Below are 24314 nucleotides of genomic sequence, written 5' to 3' on the forward strand. Positions count from 1 at the left end.
AGTGAGGGGAAGTGAGACATATTACTGACATACCGCAAATAGTGACAAAAGACGTATTACCAAGGAGTGTTGAAGTGGCGGGCTGTCATTCGCATTTTGCATCGACGTAAATTCCACCGTTATTATCTGTCACTACACAAGGCACTCGGAGTTTGTCATTTCGAAAGTCGTATGGAATTTTGTTGGTTTGCTGTGCATCGCTTGAGAGACGAAACTGTGCTGTTCATGGACGAAACTACATTTTCCGAACGTTTTGTGTTTACTGACGAAACAACGTTTACACACTACGGTAATGTTAATTTACGTAACGTGCACCAATAGACAGCAGAAAATCCACGGTTGCATCGTCATCTACAATGACGACACCCGTAAAGTGTAAACATGTGTTGCGGTATCAGAACATATCACAATGTTGAACATTACTTCATCCCAGAGATGTTAAATGGTAGTATGCATGCACCCTTTCTGAAGCACTTCCGCCTGATCTTCCTGAAGTGGTACTATTGGACAAGCGACAGTGTATTTGATTCCAACACGACGGCTGCCCAGATCACTGTTCTCGTGTTGCGAAGCAAATACTAAATGAATAATTTCCTTTAGGTTGGATAGGACGGAATGCTGCAGTAAAATGGCTGGCCAGGTCTCTTGATTTGACTATTTTTGATTTCTTTCTAAGGGGAGCACTTAAAGGTGCAGTATATGATGAAGCACAAACTAAGCCAGACGAAATACGCCGTACAATCGCCACAAAAGGCCACGGAATATCATCCAATGAATTTTTATCTAGTTCTCGAACGTAGTCTGCAAATGTGCGTTGCAATCGATGGTAAAAAATTTTAAGCACATACTTACATAAAGCGAAAAACCAAGATCCATTAAGAAAAGTATTTATTTTACGGCAGTGATTCTGAGTACACTCTTTACTTTATTTGAAGTTTATTCTGTCTAATTACATTTTCGAATTGTATTTGTAGACACATTTGTCGGCAGCAGGTTGTTTAATTTAAGAAGCAGTCAGCGGACACAGACAGGGCTGTTCCTCTTTTAGCTAATCTAAGAAGGTTAACACAATAGTTTCCTTTCTCCCGTGAATAGGACAGGCTATCATTATGAAATATGTGTGACAGACGATTCCGTTTCGGCTTTGGTTAGTAAGCAGCAATGGGCAAGATGGGGAAATGTCTGACAAAACTGTAGTTGTTTCCACAGAAACCTGGAAGCGTACACACATTTTAAATTGGTTTCCTAAGCCCATTCTACTGCGTAAGAAGCCAGTATATGCCGTAGCTCCGTATACAAAAGTTGTAGTTGACCTTTTGTCTATGGCGTATAGGAAATGAGAACTTATCTTGGTAGCGTCGGTCTCTCCTCCTGCATGTGACGACGGAGCCTCGCATGACAGCTCTGCATGGCAGTTTACACACCGTAATAGCCAACAAGGGCCATAATGTTTTCCAGTTTTAGTACTTCGCGTACTTTTTGCGAAGAATTTCAGCCTCGACATTAACAAGCATTAATTCACTGTACTTTACTTTTCAAACGCTTTCGGATGGTTTTATAAAAAAAGTGTATCATCATATTTAAAAAATCATACTTGCTTCAATATCACGATCGACACAAGACCCACTTCATCACATACCATAGTACATGGCCATCAGTGTACTGTCATTTTCCGAAAACCTCATTTCGACACCGTGGTTCGTTCACAAAATAAAAGGACTGTTGCGTATTATGTGGCTCACCTACAATATTTTTGTCAGTGACATTGGAAATTGTGATTTTCCATAGTGTTATCTTGTTACCATTTCATACAGTTGTTTTCAGTGAAGTCCTCTTCCAAGACTCATTTAAACGATACAGAAATAGTATAATGTTTCATAGAAATACAAAGTCAGTATCGTAAACAGAAGACTGACGAAGAAAGAATAGAATTACACTTTCCGCAAAAAAGGAAGTTAATTGAGGACGGACTACCAGATCTGTTGGACGACGTTGAGGAATGAAAACAACAGTTTCTTCCTGCATCATTCGTAGTAACGAAGAGACTTTATCTACCGACTCTGAAAAATTACATCGTAAAATATCAGGAACGGAGTCATCATATTGCAAGCTACAAAGACAAATGGCCAATTACCAGTGTTAAAAGCTTTAGATAAATACGTAAAATATATTACAACGTTATATTACTTCGGGTTTGTTTATTATTCAGTTGCACCTATATGAAACAGGCCATTGTGGCATTTCAAGATTTTACTTATTGTTATAATACCATTAAATATAAAAATAAATTTTACGAAAGAAAACATTAAACTGCCTTGTAAAATTATTTGTCTGAACTTAGGAAATAAAATAAATTAGAAAAATATTTCAACTGCCTTATTTGCTATATATCGATACAAGGATTATTCGAAGACACATCTTATGTTTCTCTGATCTGGTACAGTTCGCACTTTCAGACAAGTCGCTTCACAACCTTTGACCGTTTCTTACAAACATCTTTTTTTTCAAATTTCGTTCATAATATCTGAAATATAATTGAACTATATTGAGATATTGATCTGTATTCTACTATTACGGCGAGTATATACGTCAAGATACAAAATTTGACATTTCTCTTAATTTTTTCACCATGACAGAAGGAATTCCACAATTCCTACACCGTTGTAAATTATGCTAGAAACAGCTAGGCTCTGCTTAGATGAACCTTTTGGCACTTCAACCAGTAGTAAATGTACGTGAAACATTTCAGTCTCTCAAATATATAAGCTTATCTTAATGAACTTGCTTATCTCCTAACCATTAAATCTTCTTTAGCAGAACCAGAACTGATGTTTCTCAGTTTGATACCCAATTCGTCCATCAGCCCCCTCTTCGGATAACTATGAAAATTCGCTCATAAATCCGTTGCGACGCTTTCCCTCAGATCACTAATTTTTTGTTAACAATCCTGATTACTTTCCAGAAATGATTCCAATTTTTTTACAAAATTTTACTTCGTGCTAGTTATGCTACCTCATTTGTCCTTTTTCCACTCTTCATTTGGCTACGAAAATTCAGGCAAAAGCCTCCCTCGAATTACTAATTAGGTAATCATTAATTAACCTGAGTACTTTCAAGCTGTTAAATCGTTCATTGCAAAACTAGACCTCACGGACAAATCCATTCCACAGTCGCCAGTTGGCAGCACTCGAATGTTTGACCAAAAAAGCAATTCCTGCGAGGAAAGATGCTCTTCAGTAGTCTGTAGAACATCACATACGTGAAACTATGCAGATGATTAGGATTATGGAGCTGTATATGACATGTGAATTTCAGTACAACATGCTGTGAGACAACAGCATACTGCAAACAATGCATCAAAATGTCACGACACGGATATATTCCTGAGAATGTCTTCCTTGGGGACTGGTGTACGTATTAATATCATCAGCAGTTTAAGGCAGACCGATACCCTACACGTGACCGACTAACCATATCTTAGGTATTTCTTAATTTGAATCTCAAAATCTTCCTACCTGTACAGTTGGAGCATACATAATTCAATAGGGTATGTATATTGTACATAATGGTTTTCAGTATCAAGTCTAATAGCGTAATGCGTAAGATAGAAGAGCACAGAAAATATTTTTACAATAAGTGTGCACAATAATGATGATCGATAATAAGGACGAAAAATGTCAAGATGAGTGTTGCTGTCCCTCAGGGGATGGTCCCGCAGCAGCGGTTAATTACCTTTTCAGTACAAACAAACGCAGATTCGCTTCTCGAACTTCGAATACAGGAAAATCTCTCTCACACTTCTCTGTCCTCTAGTGATTGCTTTGCTCACTGCATACTTGTACACATCCTTGCTTGGCCATTGCAATGTACAGTTGGATTGTGCGGATAATATCACTGTTAATAACTCGAGTGACGTTCAGAATGCATCAGAAAGAGAGCTATGGTTCAGAATGATGTCAAATTTTAACAGCGTATTATGGACGCAGACTGTTACGTCACGGAACAAGGTAAAAAATTTGAGAAATAGTTGGCGCTGTAAACGGCAGAATATGCATACTAACTGTAGCTCGGTACACGGCTATTCCTAAGTTGGCGTCCGAGATACCCAACATGAATGTCTCTACGAAAGTTGGCGCATTGGTGGTACAGCTCTTTCATAAGAGCCATGACTGTGCACCTGTAGCCCTGCAGAAGTTCCGGACATGCCTGTGAGCACGGTGCATAAAATCCTACGGCACATCCTGCGTTGCTCTCCACACAGAATCATCCATATTCCGGAACAGTGGACCCACCAGAAAGAAAATGCTCCCTCTCGAATTTCTTGTTGGCTTGGAAGTGGACGATATATCGCTATGGCACAATCTGTGGATAGATGAACCTAATTCAACCTCCTTGGACATGCCAACAAGCAGAACTGCAGAATATGCGCAATGGAAAGTCCGCACTCACATCAAGCGGTACCACTTCATTCTACAATGGCGACTGTGTAGTGTGGGTTGACGGCATTATATATATATATATATATATATAGCCAACAGTCCTGTAGTCTCAGCAATACCCCATGTCTTCCAAGCCAGAATATTAGCATCTGGAAATGCTTCAAGGCCACCATAATCTGCTTGATTGCCCCATACAACAGCAAGTGTCAGCCAGGTACTACCTCCAAACACTGCTTGCACATCACAGGTAAAGTTCAGATGCAGTCCACGAAAAACATTTGGACCTCCAATCAATTACTGTTTATTAAACTGTCCAGCCAAGTCAATATCAATCGCCTTCAAACTGCGATACACAGGTACACAATGGCGACTGTGTAGTGTGGTTTGACGGCATTATATATATATATATATATATATATATATATATATATATATATATATACATATTAACGTGCCACAGCAATGCCTCTGCGACGTGTACCTGTGTATCGCAGTTTGAAGGCGATTGATATTGACTTGGCTGGGCCCGTGTTGCACAAAAATTCACTTCCGGTCGCGGCAGTCGGGGCTGATAAGGCGCGCTGGCGCTGTGCGAGCGCGTGGCGACCGGAAGTTGTGGTTGCGATAAGCGCTATATACATTGGTTTGGTGCGGCCCACCACAAATTCCTCTCCAGTACCAATCTTACATCTCACAGTAACAATTGCACACTATGTTCTCAATTATTGGTTGTATGCATCCAACCTATGTATTTCTCTGCAGCTTATACGCTTTACAGCTCATTTTAGGACCATGGAAGTTATCCCCTTAAATCTTAACAGACATCGTATCATTCCATCCCTTCTTCTTGTCAGTGTTTTCGATATGTTCTTTCCATGCCTTTTCTCCGGATGACCTCCTCATTTCTTGCCTTACAGGTCCACCTGATTTTCAGCGTTCTTCCGTACCACATCTTAAATGCTTTGATTCTTTTGTGTTCTCGATTTCCCACAGTCCATGTCTCGCTAACATTTAGTGCCCTACTCCGTCTGTAGATTCTCCGATAGGTCTTCTTTAAGTTGAGACCTACGCTTCATACTACATGATTTCTCTTGGGCGGGAGTGCCTTTTTCGCCAGAGGCAGTCTGCTTGTTTGTGTCCTCCTTGCTCGGTCTGTGATAGGTCATTTTGCTGCCTAGGTAGAAAAATTCCTTGATTTCGTCCACTTAGTGATCCCCAGTCGTTCAAATGGTTCAAATGGCTCTGAGCACTATGGGACTTAACATCTATGGTCATCAGTCCCCTAGAACTTAGAACTACTTAAACCTAACTACCCTAAGGACAACACACAACACCCAGCCATCACGCGGCACAGAAAATCCCTGACCCCGCCGGGAATCGAACCCGGGAACCCGGGCGTGGGAAGCGAGAACGCTACCGCACGACCACGAGATGCGGGCATCCCCAGTCGTAATGTCAAGTTCTCGCTGTTCTCATTTCTGATACTTCTCTTTACTTCTGCCTTTCTTCGATTTACTCTCATCCCATAATCTGTTCTCACAACTTTGTTCATTCCATTCAACACTTTTTGCAGTCCTTTTTCACTTCCACTGAGGATCGCAGTGTCATCAGTGTATCTTATCAATGGTGTTCGTTAACCCTGAATTTTAATTCCACTCCTGAGCTTTCTCTTATTTCCCTCGTTGCTTCTTCGACGCGTGGAATGAACAGTAAGTGTGAAAGACTACATTTGTCTTAGACTCCCTTTAATCCCAGCATTTCGTTCTGGGTCAGCCAACCTTTTTGCTCCCTCTTGGTTTTTGTAGATGCTGCATATTACCCGTTTTTCCCTATAGCTTACCCCTATACTTCTCAGAATTTGGAATATCTTGCACCATTTTACATTGTGGAACGCTTTCTCTACGTCGTCAAATCCTATGAATGTGTCTTGATTTTTCTCCAGCCATGCTCCCATTATCAACCACAAAATCACAACTGCCTGCCTTTACCTTTTCTATTGTCAAACTGATCCTCATCTAACAGATCCTCAGTTTTTCCTTTCCATTCTTCTGTATGATATTCTTGTCAGAAATTTCGAAGCATGGGCTGTTAAGCTGATTGTGCGACGATTCACATGAAAACTGATACTAGCATTGTTGCACAACTGGCGCAGCACGGACAGCTTACGCAGCTAATCTACGAAAGGACCATCCCACAATTAGGAAGGCCACAATTTGACCCCATTCTAACTCATTCGCATAGCTCCAGGAAGCACGATTTCGTATCCGTAGCATGGCCAGCTTGCTTCACATTTTTGAGTGTTATCACACGCAATACATTAAAACACGCATGCCACCAGTCCAGTAACCGTGTTTCCTACGCTGCCAGTGAGCTCCAGCTTTCCAGAGCTCCAGCGTTCTGTCTATTTAAGTTGAATCAATGATGCGTAGGGCCCATTATGTACGCATGCCATTTCATAGCGCTTACAAAATTTCATAGCGGTCAGGACTCGTCATATGCAGAATAGTCATTGTATTGATCACTTACTGCCTTGTAAATTTTTATGTGTGTATCTTTTAATATGTAAATGTACTGTTATCATCTGGTGCTGCAACTATAGCAAACAAAATTATGTACTACTTTCACTGTTTCATATGAAATGTAGAACAAATTGATATCTGAATTCTCTGTCTACTAACTACATCTGTTACTCACTCCTGTGTCTACTAAAGGACAATAAAGCGTGCAAAGGAATTTACAACAGTTTGCACCACACTGAGTCTTCAGACTGTGAGCATTCGCTATTAAAAGTTAGACACAGATGGCGCTCTTGTAGCTGGTGTATTAATATTTCGTCAGGCAGTGTATTTGTCTTACACAACGATAACTTTGTTAAGCACAAAATGTAAACAAGCAACATTTAAAGAGAATGTGTGTGTCAGCTATAAGATTTCACAGTGAGGGAAGTTTGAGCTTTCTAAAAATTATATTTTTTCATCGAAAGAAAATTATTAATCAAATTTCTGACGATTACTAGTACAAAACAAACATGGTTTGCTTATCATAGCAGCTTATCTTCGCGAATAGTATTAATACACATCAATATGGTTAAGATTTGAGGGTTGATTTGCTTTCAAATAGGCACTTCCCACTACTTTCATGTCATACAAGTATTACAGATGGTCCATGTTAGGCTGTCAACTTTATCTTGTACAAAATGTGTACGCTGCCTCCCCATATATCACCTATTTCCAGCAAAACTGTAATGAATTGCCCCGTATGTCGCCGTTATAGAGCTACGAGTCAAATGAAATAGTAACAAATTTTCCTGTGCATTGATGTGTTATAGATCAGCGGCAAATAGAATTATGATAAACAGCCCAATACATTTTCATAGTTGTGCAACTAATATACAAATTGCCCAGTGCCATTGCTCAGTCATGTTGACTACCATGATCCGACTCATGTTGCCTGCTATAAACCCAAATTCATGGTGGATACTATTGGGGATAATGATTATCGATTAACACTGTGACTGGAATCACGCTGATCGTGTTGACTACCATCACTTAAAGATAAGCATCAAATAAACGTGTAGCAAATTACCTCATTTGGCATTAGGTTATCGATAAGCAGAAACGGAAAGTGTGACGTTCTGATCTACGCATTACCATTGTACAAGTAGTCGTAGCAGATTATATCACAAATGTTGAAATAAGCAAAAGTATAACCAATTCCCAAAAGTGCTGCTGATTGAGCATCCTTACATATAACAGCTGACCATTGTTATGTAGGTGGCTATTTGTTACAATGTCGTGTGAAGACAATGATATATGGAGCTACTAGCCACAATTTCATGTAGCACTGAACATGTGTGACCTACTTCTTTCAGTGTGGAACTGATATAGAAATGCATTGTCACGTAATCTCCACTCCTAAGATCACATGAGGTAGCGTTATCAGTAAAATACAACAAACGTTTTACACTAGACGGTGAAGTTAATACCCTAGACGATAAAGTTAATAATACCCTAACTTGGACACTATAATGTTTTAGTGCTTTTGAAAAGTAAATGAAATTCAGCATCAGCAAGCATAGAAACCCTAGATTCTTATCTATATAAATCTGCAATTTTCAGCATGTTTTTTCATTGAAGAGTCATATGGCTTCCATTGTGTGACAGCATAGCTCAGTCCTCATGTGGAGCTAAAACTTCAAGTTACATCAGTTGTACCATGCATGTTGCGTTCCGTTACAGAAGAAATTCGTAACGTATTTTGGTAAACAATGTATGGAATTTGGGGTTTCTTTAATGTGTGGTACAGCGATCGAACTACAGTCATTGTCCTATGAAGATTAATCAGCAGCTTCGATTTACGGTAGTGTCACGTCCATTTTGAGAAGTTTTTGATGTGAAAATATTTAATTTTGGTGTTCCTCAAGCCTTGAAGCAAGTGTGGAACAAAGATCGACCCATGTTCATTGAATACAGTGGCTTAATATGTAATTTAGGTCAATTTCGCCAATATGGAGGCTTTGTGCACTTGTTCTACTGTTATTGATCTATTAAGTTACAACAGTACTGTAACAAATGAAATCGTAATCTGTCATGATAAATAATAACAGTTTTACTTAGGACGAAAGACCGAATATTTGAAGCATTGTACTTTCCTCTGTGTTGAGTCAGGTAGGTGACACAAATTTAATTGATCATTTTATGTTTTCAAGATGTATGTGGTGCATTACGAAATTTTACTTGTGTACTACAAATATATGCATTTTAAGTATTTCAATGCATTAAGGGTCACCTCAAACCACGCCAATTTTAGTAATGTTTGTTGAGCTAAAGTGCTGGGAAATGTGATATCTTTAGATAAACATGCAAACACAGGTATGTACTAGATGAATAGTAATAAAACATGTGAACTTGTTGTAACCACTCTATGTTTGTATGTGGCTATGCTTTTTTAACAGACATTGTAGAAGAGGTTAAAATATTGATGTAAGCGTAGTGTGTGTGCTTACATATTTTTGCAGACATTTTAGACATGGAGATACTGTAAATTTCATCAGCCTTTGTGGTACGTTTTGCCATTTTTACATATTTGACAGATATTTCAGATGTGAAAATAAAATTATGTCTCTTGAGATAATCATGCTGAGTTATTGATGGGGGGGGTAAGTATTTTTGACAGACATTTCAGTTGCAAAAACATTACAAATTATACCAATAATATCAACATTTTTACACATTTGTGATAAATTACCTAGCTCATACGGATTATTTGGAACACGATGACGATTTATGCAGTTCAGATCGTGCACATCCTTTTGAAGGTGGGACGATAAAGCGAGCTACTTCCGACATTATATACATTTTAAATGTCTTAATTTCCCACGTCTCAAATTTAAGAAACAGGGCTACTGCCCCCATTGTCGATGTTTCCGAATTTACCACCACGGCCATCTTTAATTATTCCAATTTCCCATCTCCGTCATTGGGGATTTCACAATCTTGAATTGATACGTGAAGAGCATTAGGCTCCTCTTGCACTAGTCGTGTCTAAAGTGCCCCACAATCGCCATAGCTGCATAGTAGCCGCTAATGCCGAGCTTTCTCTTTCCATTGTCAGCAGCTAGATAGGACAAATCTCCTTGCTGACACTTTTATGTACCTACGTCGTAAAGGGGACACCATCCACCTGCCACACCAAGAAGGACTGGGAGCCTTGGAAACAGTTTTGGATGCGGAATTCCCCACAGATGTGACCGTGTATGAGACGCAAACTTGAATTATTAACTTTTACCTTTCACACTCAATGTCCTTACAATGTGAGTTTATCAGGGCCAAGCACAAATCGTCCTCACTGCGTCACTTACCCCAGTGAATGGCTCCTGACGTCAAGATTTTCCTAAAAGCTACGCTGGACTAGCCCTCCTGGAACTAAGGTTGTTGGGAAAAGAAAAGTGTAGTCTTTGTCTAGTTGTTGTTTCCAGATCGAGTTTTAGTTGTACTGTGTGCTGCTTTATATGAAAATTTGAAGGTTACCTGAGGACCAGCCGTGAGCCTTAAGTGGATAAATCTTTAGTGAAGAGGTTTGTCAGTGAAAGAGTGGTTTCTGGTTTCAAGCCCCAGTATTGAACAAAACTTAAATCTTCAACCAAGTTTTTAAAACTGTGCATATTTAACTGGAGACTGAAAGAATCTTTCTACGCCCTCGCTGCTGCCAGATATAACCAGTAAAATAACTATAAAACCTTTAGGTTCTGCAGAAAAACTATTCTTCTCATTTAGTGCTCCCTGAAGATATCCTCAGACTGTCTGTGGTGACCATGCTATTTGCCAACTGGCTTCGGAGTCATTTGAAAGTACGCATTGTGTTTCTTACCGTAGCAGCGCCATTACGTGTCCTTTCCACTAACAGGCGTCCGTGGCTAAAAGTTGTTTCCTGCAATAAAGTACTTAATATGAAAAATTTGTGTCGTTATCTCTTCAGTCAGGTTAATCATCACACGACTGTTCTCGTTTGAAATTATACAGCTCTTATGCTGCAAATTATATTTTTGCTCGATATCCTTGTGGTTGATGTTCGTTAGCATGTGGTGCACAACAACAAAGAACGTTGTAAGAAAAATGATATTACTGTTACAGAGTGAAGCCAGGAATCAAACCAATATAAAGAACTTTCTAAGAAATGAGTTTAACTAGCTTTGAAAATTTAGAGTCTTTTCGTTATAATGTAGACTGCTTTTGGAGAAAGATCGTATTTTGCCAAATAGTAAGCGAAATTTCGCACTTACATGAAAGTTGGAAGCACTGAGTGTAGAGCACCACAAATAGACCTAAATGCAATGTAATGTAAGAAAGAAATAAAGATATCAGTCAAAGCATCAGGAAGGTATTATCGAAATGGGACAGAAGATGGAAATTCGTGTTACGTACATGTACAGACAAACATATCATTACAGTTTCAGAGAAACTGCACGATATATTGAAGAGAAAGAGCTTCACAAACTTAACAAGTAAGTAACACATTGTCTATTCTCTGACCCTTAACTAAGAAGTTACATGGCTGGACGCTGATAGATGCAGCTGTTGAATGTCCTCCTGAGGGATATCGTGCCATATTCTGTCCTATTGCTGATGTAGATAGTCGAAATCCCGAGCTCATGGTACGGTTTCTCCAAGTTTACTCAACTGGGGAGAGATCCGACGAAGTTACTGGCTAAGTTTGTGTTTGGCAAGCACGACGACAAGCTGTAGAAACTGTGTCTCACTCCCTGTTGTCTCGTGGAATCACGAGCGACATCCATTATGTTAACTCAACGCTCACCAGGCCGTCTCTTGACGTGTCTTCGCTTCTCATCTGGGCTAATATTAAAGTAGGTGTCATCACGGAAAATACTACTCCATTCAATGAGATTTCAGGCCGAAGCCATGACTGGAGAAGTGCCGGAGAGGAGTGTGAAACCAACATAACTGTTGCTCCCGTGGTACCATGTAAACAACACGCAATGAAATATGCGCCCACTGAAAATTACATCCAGATAATGTCGAGTAAAAGTCCACTAATTCCCCCGACCCTGCATTCTGACTTACCTGTCAGGTAGAAGAGCAAGCACCTCCCTATCCCCTCCAGCCCCAGCTAGGCCTTATGTGCCAAGACGAAGAAGAGGACTAGAGGCGATGGAACAAGAACTAATATGCATAAATTTTTACAATTCAAGCTGATGATACTTGTATACTAATGACCGTAACTTCAGAAAATAAGTGATAAACATTGTAACTAAAATACAAAAAAAATTTTAAAAAACGTCCCCCTTCCTTTAGACAAAGCATACTTCGAAATACCTTATGGTCTATACCTATGGTTCACCATATGGTAAATGTTAGTAGTGGAACAAAGAAAGTTCATTTATTTGTGTAGGGTCAATACATTCAGATGCAGTTATTTATTCAGGGGCAAATTACCCACTCCTCTTCCTCTTAAACTATTGTTATGTTAATAGATTTATGAGCCACAAGATTTCATGTTTGACCCTTGGGGATAACCCTTCCTTCAGAGAAACCTCCTACTAGAACCCCTCCCACTTCTCCTCCTCCACTCCTCTGGGAAAAAGAGCACTTCTTGTCACACTTAAAATGTTCAGTTCAGAGTCACTTTTCCCCTACTGGGAAGTCTCCCAGACCTCCCCTCTCCCAGATCCTTCTGCTCTTCCGCTTTTCCTCTCCTTCTGCATCTAGACATTTGCAGGAAAAGGACTCAGTCTGAGCTGGAGAAGGAGGATTACATAGCACGAAATCCAAATCAGTGTAATAAACAGTATTCTGTTCAATTCCGTTTGCATATTCTATATTTAATCGGTTTGTGGGAAGCAGGGCTCTTCCACTTGGGTAAAGCTAACAAATGTCTCACCCCCTTACCTCCACTTCACCTGACATACTAACTGTAAGTACCAAAGAAGGGAATGAAGTGTTGTTTATTGGCTGCCATTTTGTGTCTATCATCTGGGTAGCATGGGGAACTGGGCATGCACATCTGCAGGTGGTGGAGGCTGGACCACACCTGACTGGCAGGTGCCGCTTGCATTGTGTGGAGCACTGAGCACTGACAAATATGTTTGCTGTGCCAGTCTGTAGGCCAGCATTGCCATGCAATCACCCGGGGAAGTACCGTAAGACTGCGCATGCACAAGGCACCCATCCTCTGTGACCTCTGGAGGAACTTCTACTGGGCACTGCATGGAAACCGTTTTCAGATGACTCACAGTCAGTCACTATGAGTGCTGATACGTGCTGGAGTGGCCATATCTGTCTAACAACCCGAGGGACAGCCTATTGTTCTAGCAGTTTTGAACAAAGCATTCCTTTGATAGGGTACTTCCAGACTCATTTCTGGTGCCTGCGTCTCTCAAGTGTTTACTTCCTGTTTCTGTGAAAACATGCATGAACCAAATTGTCCAGCAACCAAGGTGATACAATTGCCACATCAAAAATTGGGGGAAATTATCCATTTGGCTTACCCTATCAAATTAATTGTTTAACAATTACTGGAGCGAAACAGATTGCTTATAACACTCACCACCACCTTGTCATGATTCGTATTCATAAGAAAATCATAACGTCAGCATCTGAGAGTCACATAAGGACATTTTGGAAATGAAGTAAATAAATTTCCACCACAAATAGAAGTTAGTAGTAAATACATCTGAGGTCCTGAATCCATCCATGTTTGAGAAGACAAGCACCCTTGTCTACCAGAACGTTTCCACTAAACATATTCAGAGAGTACAAAATCTTCTGATATCACACACTTGAGATTGCAAAGTGCATGCTGTCTGCCAACTACTGGGAAGCCGTACATGCACATGCTGCTTGAGGCCCACACATGTATCAGCTATGCCAGCAGTTTTGTGCCTATTTCTGGCCATAACAGATACTAGAAAGGTGGAGAGGTTATCACTGTGACTGCCAAGCAGTCGGCCAATCAACTTACATGGGAGGGGGGGCGGGGCGGGCGGGGGGGGGGGGGGGCAGAAATAATCATCCAGCCCATATTGAATCTTCTCATACAACACACAGGTTCGTTTCTGTCACCACGCAAACAGCATTCTGGTTTTATCGCTGCTGAGCCACCCAGAGGACACCACCATCTGGACTTGCCCCACAGCTGCACGCAAGAGCTGATAGGTTGGTATATTAACAGGTCATCAGAGGCTAAGTGGCAATTTCTGGATGGGCAATCCTCATTGTTACCCGTCCCCGTTACTGGACACAACACACTGCGAGAGAAGTAGGTGTGGCTTGGAAATTTAATTCTCACTACATTTCCACCCCTGACAATTCCACCCAGTCTGAGACAAGAACGTTGTTGATCATGCAATTCCATTTTTCACTCAAAATGTAGATTCCTCCGTTTTACATGCGTTGCTTTTGAAGACAGAAGTAATCAGAATATATACACATTTTCACATAATTGCAGTATTATTACTTCTGAAAAACCTGTATAGTAGTATGGCAGAGACTGTATTTCCTCTAAGTGTTCTCTCATCAAGTGAATAAAACTTCTATTCTTATCTGTTTAATATGTGTTATGTAACTGCATCACAGGGCAGGAACTCAGTTTTGTCTCATGGTAGAGCGCAAAGGCTATGTTACATCTCTATGAAAGGATGAATCCTCACTTTTGAACTCTCTTAAAATAGCCAGATGCCCTGTCACCTATGAAGACTCTGAAGGTAGCAGCACATAGAAGTTGTAAATGTCAGTTCTATACTGATATCACTTTATATTTTTGTATTATACCTGATTTTATTATGAAGGTTATCTCTCCATGTTTGGATAGGAGAATTAAATTTCGTTAAAGGATCTCTTGTGACGAATTAACCCCTGATTACCGCTCCAACTCGCGAATCACATCTGTGGTACTCTCGCCCTCACTTTCACCGACTTGCTGCCATTAATACCAAGTTAATTCATTATTTAATGAAATTGATCAAGAGATTCCCTTTACATGGTGAGCTATTTTTTTCTACTGGCGGATTAAGCTCGCCAGTTACTCAAATGGGAACCCCTGGAGGGAAAGCGATGTTATTTCCTACGAAAGTGACTGACCAAATTTAGAGAACCTGTATTGAAGCTGATTGTAGACGGCTCCTACAGCAACGAGCATACATTTTGGAGAAGTACCATGAAGATGAAATACGAGAAATTAATGCTCATATGGAGGAGTATAGACATCTTTTATCCTTACTCCACTAATGAGAGGAATAGGAAAGGAAATTAATTGTAGTATGGAGTGCACTGCGCCACACACCGTGCGACAGCTTGTGAGGTAAGCATTTAGATGCAAATGTTAATTTACTCTACCTGTTAAAATTCCACTAAATCTGTTTATAGGCATTCAAAACACAAGAAAGATTATTGTCTCGTATTTATCGAGAAGACATAACCCAGATTATCTCTCAGTAAAATTCCCCATAGCAGCTCCTAATTTTCTCAATGGAGTTACTTTTTGAGATGTCACGCTATTAATAACATTAGATAATTTCTCTGCTGATGTTTCATAACCAGTTTGATAGATTACTGTTCCTTTTTTTTTCTTTTTGCTGTGACATCCATGCAGTGTATAACTACAGTTTTGTATGCAGCTAAACATTTTGCTTTTCTACCACCACTTCCAGGTTTGTGTCAGGTGATAAATCAACATTAATACGTTTCCATCCACTGGTTCTCGCAGAAACCTGCGCATTCCATGGTGTAAGCTGCTCCCACAACGTAAAGGATGGTTGAAATAAATGACAGAGCTAACGTTTCTTATCGACAAAAATATGAAAGACATTGCAGCACTGAAACTGGAAGAATATGCAGCGTTATGGAGGGTTTCCAAACAGCTTTCTGAAGGTGACGACCTCTACATGAACTCATATTTCAGAGTGACAAGGTTGCAGATGTCTCAGTGTTCCATTTTCGAACAGGCCCAGAGCCCTGATTCCTCATATTCTTGGTGCATGTTGCAACCAAGTATGTGGTCACTATTTTGGTGTCCTAGGTGGTAGTCATCATGGCCTCAAAATATCAGTACGTTGCCACTTTCATTTTTGTGGCTTACAGTGTATAACTCCAAGTGGAAGAAGGGGCTATGCTAACTTAAGCCCCTGCAGCAAGGATAGTATGATCATTAGTTGTCAATCGTACCAGTGAAGTAATGGAATGATTTTGGTACATCTAGACAGGCATGTAAGTACTGTCATTCCTCCACGTTTTTGTTTCATCTTTCTGAATTTTATGTGCTTTCCGTTAATTTTCGTAATTTATCAGGTTTTCCATAATTTAAATGCGTTTTACCCACTTACTACAGTTATGAACCACCACTCTCGACGACTCATCAGGTTAACGAAACGTCTCATCTCTTCTCTCACGTGATAGTTCCAGCCAAACACATTGCAGCATGGTTCTCAATTTCTCTACCATTGCTACACCACCCTCTGCACTACTTTGTGAATGCTGTGTACATGTGAACAAATCACGAACATTGTTACACAGCCTATATCGAACAATACAAATACTGTTTACTAATGTAGGAAATAGCCATCAGCACAGATCATGTGCAAAAACTACATTCCTTAGGCGAAACGTTTTATAAATTCGGTACGATATTATTAAAAATGCTCCTCTCTCCCTATGTGGATGGGAGGAACAAAATATTCTCATATTTCTAGCATAAAGTCTGAAGCTGAAAGATCATACGAACACGTTTAATTTTTATCACCCCAACAAATGAATCATATCTCTAGAAGTACTCAGTCCTACATTTTGAAACGAGCTACCCCTTTGCTGAATCTGTCAGCTAAGGATCCTGAGCAAACTCAGTATCAGGGGTAGGAGCATAATGAAAACAATACATTCGACGTTTTATGAAGGAACAGAATGATCTGAGTTCCATGTAATCAATACACTCAGATTCTTTGCTCTCTGAAAGAGCATAACACGTGCTCCAGACTTGCACAACTGTCTGACACTGATGTTATAGACCATCATTCGCCTTCCAATTCTGTAACTACTGTTCTGCAATGAATGTCCCATAGCAATCATACCTATATCACTATATCCAATTACACACGTTGTGTATGCAAGCATGCAAATAACCAAGGGTTAATAAGAAGAAAGCTTAATGGCTGATACATGATGGATCTCCAGATGGAAGGAGTCTGTAACATCTTACGTAAATCACTTGAGCTATCAACTCTGTAGTACCATTTCAGTGTTTGGATTACATAACAAGAAGGTACTGGAAAGAGAGAAATGATCAACGAACATAAACACACACTTCTAATGAGATTTTCAGGAGTGCTAGTTCTGCAAGGTTCGCCGGAGAGCTTCTGTAAAGTTTGGAAGGTAGGAGACGAGTTACTGGCAGAAGTAAGGCTGTGAGGGCAGGGCGTGAGTCGTGCTTGGGTAGCTCAGTTGGTAGAGCACTTGCCCGCGAAAGGCAAAGGTCCCGAGTTCGAGTCTCGGCCCGGCACACAGCTTCAATCTGCCAGGAAGTTTCACACACTCCTAATGCCAGAGGGTTCTTCATGTAAATGTGCTTGCAAGTTAAAGCAGTGTGGGTTCCAATAAATTCATTGCATGGAATGCAAAGCTGTTAATATTCCAATGCATAAGAGATATTTCCAACACGTGACATACACTTATGCTGCAAGTTTTCTATCCCACTCACTATGGTGAGGAACTTCGAGATGACTAAACTACCATCTTCTACATGAAAAGGAAACAAAAATCACATAGGATCATTGTGATACATCCACCATATAGCTTTCTTGAGGTATATAGCATCTGCTGATCACATCTCATTACAGTTTGGAAATTATTCTGTGCTCACATCAGTCCTACAATATGATAGTCAGAAACAGAAAACGCATGCTACAAGGACGTCTTATGAGGAACTAGACAGAAGTATACATAAAATATGGCGTTTCAGTCTTCGATCGCTATTCTTGATTTTCAAGTACCGGTTTCTGGCTAGCTGCCCATCTAAAGATCTGTTAGACAACATTTAAAAATGTAATTAATAAGAGAGAAACAGTTACTGATGGAAATATCTTAGTTTACAAAAAGAAATTTTGGAACGTATTAAATGCCAACATTCCATATATTGTAGTTACAGAGTAACTTGTCCGTACAGAACACTCGGTTCGCTGTCATAAGTAAAGTAAATTTCAATCTGTTAAAACTTTATATCATAGTTTTTAAGAGTAACCTGATTGGTAACAGTAAAAAGTACCCTCTACCTATAACAATTGTGCATCTGCTATTATTGCACCGTATATATTAATGGCGAATATTCTTTTTAATGAAACAATTTTTAACGTAATATCATATGAATAATCTTTTTTGAGTGGACAATGAAACGAAAAACTTTTACATTAATTTAAAATTTCTTTATAAAGAAACATAAAATATAATTAAAATGTAGATGTTCTTCCGAAAATGTGCGTTTCCTCTTTGTTTTGATTGGTGGTGGAGTGGATTTCCCCGCGTCAGAACGTATACAGTGCCACGCCGAGTCCTCTTCCGCCGCGCCCAATTCACCTCGCTGCCAGTATGCTGAGGGCCGTTCCGCTGCAGCTGTTTCTCACTGGGGCGTGCTGTTGCATTCAAGAGTAAGCCTAAAACAGGTCTTTAAAAATCTCATAATAATTCCTGTGCATAAAATCACTTTGCTCATTAAGTAGTAGGCCTGGGGTTTTTCTTTGATGAGCGTATACTTCCATCTCTTCGAGCACGTTGAGATAGAGACTTTTTGGAGCTTTATGTAGCACCTCCATTTGTTCATTTATATTACTCACTTCATGTCTACTCCCTTTTACATGTGTTTCAAATGCTATTCGATTGCTATGACTGCAATGTTCCCTGTAACGAATTTCAAAATTTCGCCCTGTTTGTCCTATACAATAACTGTCACGTTCCGCACATTTTACCTTATATACTCGGGAATTATTGTATTTCATTTGTTTTGTCGTTGCTGGTTTGTGTGTTAGTCTATGTGCCATTTGCCCTTCATTCTGAAAAGCCACTGCGATATTTTTTGGAAACCATTTAGCAATTATTTCTGACACACACCCTTTGTATGTCAGGGTGACAAACTTCTTCTTAACTTTAATTTTCCTAGAATCGCTACTGATGCCCCCGGATTTGTTTTTGGTCTTGTTAAACATACGTGTAACATCTTGTGTCCTGTATCCATTAGCTGCTGCTACTTGCTTAATAATACCTACATCTTTCTGCAACTCATCTTCCTTTAGTGGCAATCTGAGGGTTCTGTTGCACATTGCATGAAAGTACGCTCTTTTGTGCTATGCCGGGTGGTGCGACGTCGCTACTATGATGTCGGAGCAAGTGTCTTTTTCATAGACGCCGAAAACGTGCCTGCCTCCCTCCTTTCTGACGGTCAAATCTAAATAGTTAATGGCCCCATTGTTTTCCATTTCTAGTGTGAATTGAATTTTTGGATGCTGCTCGTTTAAAACTTTAGTCATTTCCTCTACGTCTTCGTTTTTCCCTTTGAATAATGAAATAGTGTCGTCAACATACCGTCTGTAATAAATTAACTTCTCCTTAATTTCTGGAAAAGAGCTAAAAACTTTGTTCTCAAAGTCACTCATAAAAATTTCAGCTAAAATGCCTGATAGACTGTTTCCCATAGCTAAACCTTCATCTTGAATAAAAACTTTATCGTTAAAGATAAAACTATTAGAACTCAATGTGAACTCTAGCTTATCCACGAGTTCGACGATTTCACCCATGCTCATTGACCTATTTTTTATCAGGTTTTTCCTTATAATTTGCAAAGTTTCCGGTATTGGTGTATTAGTGTAGAGGTTCACAACGTCCGATGAGGCTAGGACTGCATCCTCTGGGATTGCAATGTCCTTTACTTAGTTCGCAAAACACACACAAATTTTTACGTTGTAAACTTGCTCGCGTTTACACGCAGATTGTAACTTACGGTACAAAGCCCCATCAAGAGCTCATTAACGGCTTCCTTCCCATTGCAAATAACACGCATTGGTTTGTTCTCGTGCAATTTTATTTGCGCTCTTGCTTCTGGTGTTCTTGGTTTCACCTTTACTAATCTAGCTTTTTCATTTGGAGTGAATAAAAATTGTATTGCTTCTATCCTTGCCTTTAAATCTGTCTGAAACTTCTTGTTAAATCTTTTTTGACTTCTTTAATTCCATTTTCCTGAAAAAACCGCATTGTCTTATCTATATATTCCTTTTCGTAAATCACAACTGAGGTACTGCCCTTATCTGACTTAATCACGATTGCGTTGTTATAATCCGGTTTTAAGTTAATTTCTTTCACTAACCTCATCTCACTATATTTACCGTTACGTAAAGTCTTCTGGCATTCAATTGCCTCTTTGGCTTTGATGGCGATACATGTCTCCTGGAATTTAGTTAACTTAGCGTCTCTACATGCTACCTTAACTTCTGCAATCATTCTCTTGATGTCTCGATCTTGCAAGTTCGTTCGCAGATTATGCTTAAGCCCCTTATCCAAATGCTTCTGCTCTACATTAGAAAAGACAATATCTGTTAGGTTAACGGTTCTATCATAAAACTTACGTACATACTGTATTTTATCTGTTTCCCTCTCTGCCTTTGCTATTGCTCTACATAGACTAGTAATTTTCTTATTGTGTCTCTGTATGATTTCGTTCCTATGTACCTGGATTCTTGCTTCAATCTCATATTCAATTTGTCTAAACTGCAGTGGCGACAATAGGTTACCTAACTTCATATGTAAATCGCACGCAAACTTATTGAGTTTGTCTTTCTCGATGTACCCTGATTTGATCTCCTGTGTTATCCATGACTGTTCTGCTCTCTTCTTAACTTTTGTCGCTGAGATACTGCTGTTATTTATCTTTACCCTTGCGTACTTCGGTACAACACCTAATTGCAAACAGTTCTTATTGAAATGTATTTTTGAATTAGCTTTCACTATATTGAGCTTAGCTTTAAAAAATGTATATGGTATGTTGGCATTTAATACGCTCCAAAATTTCTTATTGTAAACTAAGATATTTCCATCACTAACTGTATCTTAATAATTACATTTTTAACTTTGTCTAAAAGATCTGAAGATGGGCAGCTAGCCCAAGACCGGTAATTGAAAATAAAGAGTAGCGATCGAAGACTGAAACGCCCTATTTTATTTAATGAACGATCGCGGAATTCCCATTGAGACAGTCATGACTAGTTTTGATAAACTTGTGCCTAGTCAGGCCGTGGGAGATGTGAAAATATTGAAGAAGAATGTAATCTCCAAAAATAGGCAGTCACAAAAGTAGGAAAGAAACACATTGGTAGAAAGAAGGTAACTGCGAAGAAACCGTGAGTAAAAGAAGAAATACTTCAACTGATCGTACAAAAATGCTCAGGGAAATTGAAGAATATAGAAATGTAAGTCACTGAGGAATGAAAAAAAAAGAAAGTGCGGAAAGCTAAGACGAAATAGCTACACGAAAAATGTGAAGAAGTCGAAAAGACATGATTGTTGGAAGGAGTGACTCAACACATAGGAAAGTCAAAACAACCTTCGGTGAAATTTAGAAAAAAGGTGGTAACATTAAGAGTGTAATGGGAGTTCGACCGCTAAATGCAGAGGAGAGACGGACGGGTGGGAAGAGTACTTTGAAGCTCCGTACCGATAGGAAGATTTGTCTGATGTGATAGAGGAAGAAACAGGAATTGATTTAGAAGAGGTAGGGGGTCCAGTATTAGAATCAGAATTTGAAAGAGCTTTGGAGGACTTAAGATCAAATAAGGCAGAAGGGACAGATAACATTCCACTAGAATTTCTAAAATCATTGGGGAAGTAGCAACAAAACCACTAATCAAGTTGGACGGCAGAATGTATGAGTCTGGCGACGTAACATCAGACTTTCGCAAACATGTCATCCATACAATTCCGAAGACTGCAAGCGCTAACAACTGCGAGAACTATAGCACACTCAACTTAAAGGCTCACGCATCCAAGTTACTGACAGGAATAATATACAGAAGAATGGAAAAGAAAATTGAGGATGTGTTACACTACTATCAGTTAAAAAGATAAAGGCATCACAGAGGTAATCCTGACGTATCGGTTGATAATGGAAGCAAGACTACAGAAAAATCAAGACACTTTCATAGGATTTGTCGACCTGCAAAATGCATTCGACAACGTAAAATGGTACAAAATGTTCGAAATTCTGAGAAAAATTGGAGTACGTTACAGGGAGAGACCGGTAATATACAATATGTACAAGAGTCGAGAGGGAATAATAAGAGTGGACGACCCAGAACGAAGTGCTCGTATTATAAAGAGTGTAAGGCAGGTATGTAGTCTTAAGCCCCTACTATTCTAACTGCACATCGAAGAAGCAATGACGAAATAAACGAAAGGTTCATGAGTGGAAGTAAAATTCATGGTGAATGGCTATCAGTGACACGATACGCTGATCACATTCCCATCCTGAGTGAAAGTGAAGAAGAATTACATGATCTGCTGAACAAAATGGGTAGTCTGACGAACACAGAATATGGACTGAGAGTAAATCGAAGAAAGACGAAGGTAATCAGAAGTAATAGAGATGGGAACAGCGAGGAACTTTACATCACGATTGATGGTCATGAAGCAGATGAAGTTATGGAATTCTGATATATAGGCAGCACAACAAAAAGTGACCGACGGAGCAAGGAAGACCACAAAAATAGATCAGCACTGGGAAGAAGGGTATTCCCGGCCAATAGAAGTCTACTAATATCAAATATTGGCCTCAGTTTGAGGAAGAAATTTCTGAGAATGTACGTTGGGACTACAGCCTCGTCTGGTAGTGAAACACCGTCTGTGGGAAAACCGGAACAGAATAAAATCGTAGCATTTGAGACGTGGTGCTACAGGTGGACTGATAAGGTAAGGAACCGGAGAGGAAAGGAATATTACTGACAAGGAGAAAGAACAGGATGATTGGACTCCGGTTGGGACATTAAGGAATGACTTGTGTGGTAATAGAGGGAGCTGTAGAGGGCAAAAACTATAGAGCAAGACAGACATTGGGATAACCCAGCAAATAATTGAGGACTTAGGTTGCAAGTGCTACTCTGAGATGAACAGGTTCGCACATGAAACTAATGACTCAAAAAAGAAAAAAAAAAAACGGTTACATGTTTGTCAGAACACACAGTACACCGAACAATTCTAACGATGGAGCGCTGCAGGCGACGATCCATCCATCTCCCAATATTAACACGAGTTCATTGGCAATTACGACTGAAATGGACACGTGACCATCGGCAGTGGATGTTGGTGCACTGACAGAGCGATGCATTGTCTGATTTTCGCTACCTTCTGCATCAAGCCAATGAGAGGGCACGAATTAATCGCCTTCCAATGGAATAGCTCCATGACACATGTACTGCTGGACGGAGAAAAGCTGACGGCTGCATCATTATGCTCTGGGGAACACTCACGTATGCATCCATGGTTCCAGTGGAGCCCGTGCAAGGTACCGTGATGTCCAAGGAGCATCGAACAATGGCTGCAAATCACGTTCACCCGTTTATGACGTTCCTATTTCCTGACGGCAGTGGCATTTTTCAACAAGATAATGCGCTATGTCACAACGCTGGATAACGATGGAGTGGTTCGAGGAACACAGTGACGAGTTCCAATTGATGTGCTAGGTGAATGTCGCGTTACAACTCATCGTCCCCTCCCCTGAATTTACAGGGTATTAGGTGACTTGGGTGTGCTGAAGTGGTGCCAACTCCCTCCAGCGATAAATTTTGTGTAACAAAAAAGCAGACCTGTAATTATGAGAACTGGTTGTACAGAAATATGATCGTAGCTGATACACAATACTTCAGCATAAGGACAATTTCAACTAAGGTAATAGTTGTACATTGCACAGTAAACAACAGATAAAATATAATCTTATTACGACTGTGGATTCTAAATTAATAATGTAACAACTGGTCTGTTAACTTTTAAATTGGCAAGGACGTGTCCTTCTGCTTTATATATATATATATATATATATATATATATATATATATATATATATATATATATAGTTTGAGTCAGTGTGTTTATTCATGCTTCGCGAGCGTGGTTTCTTTACAATGTCAGTCAACTCCTCTGCAGTCGGCATCGAACTGTCGACAGGAGAATATCTGTAAACGCTCAGATGAGCACACGTTTAGAAATATGCAGACAACACAATGAGCATCTCGTGCGGTGATACTATTGCGCACCCCCATATCCGCTAGTCTATGCGCACCCACATACTTGCTAGTCTCTGCGCCCTACACTTCTCTATCCACTGATTCCCCACACGTAA

General features: G+C 39.8%; 1 non-coding gene across 1 annotated transcript; it reads left to right on the forward strand.

Annotated features, from left to right (window-relative positions):
* Nucleotides 1-17370: 17370 nt before the first annotated feature.
* Nucleotides 17371-17445, forward strand: Trnas-cga. Its single transcript has one exon. It is a non-coding gene; the product is annotated as a tRNA-Ser (tRNA).
* The last annotated feature ends 6869 nt before the right edge of the window (nt 17446-24314 follow it).

The sequence above is a fragment of the Schistocerca piceifrons genome, chromosome 3 (genome assembly GCF_021461385.2).
Source record: "Schistocerca piceifrons isolate TAMUIC-IGC-003096 chromosome 3, iqSchPice1.1, whole genome shotgun sequence".
Lineage (NCBI taxonomy): Eukaryota > Metazoa > Arthropoda > Insecta > Orthoptera > Acrididae > Schistocerca > Schistocerca piceifrons.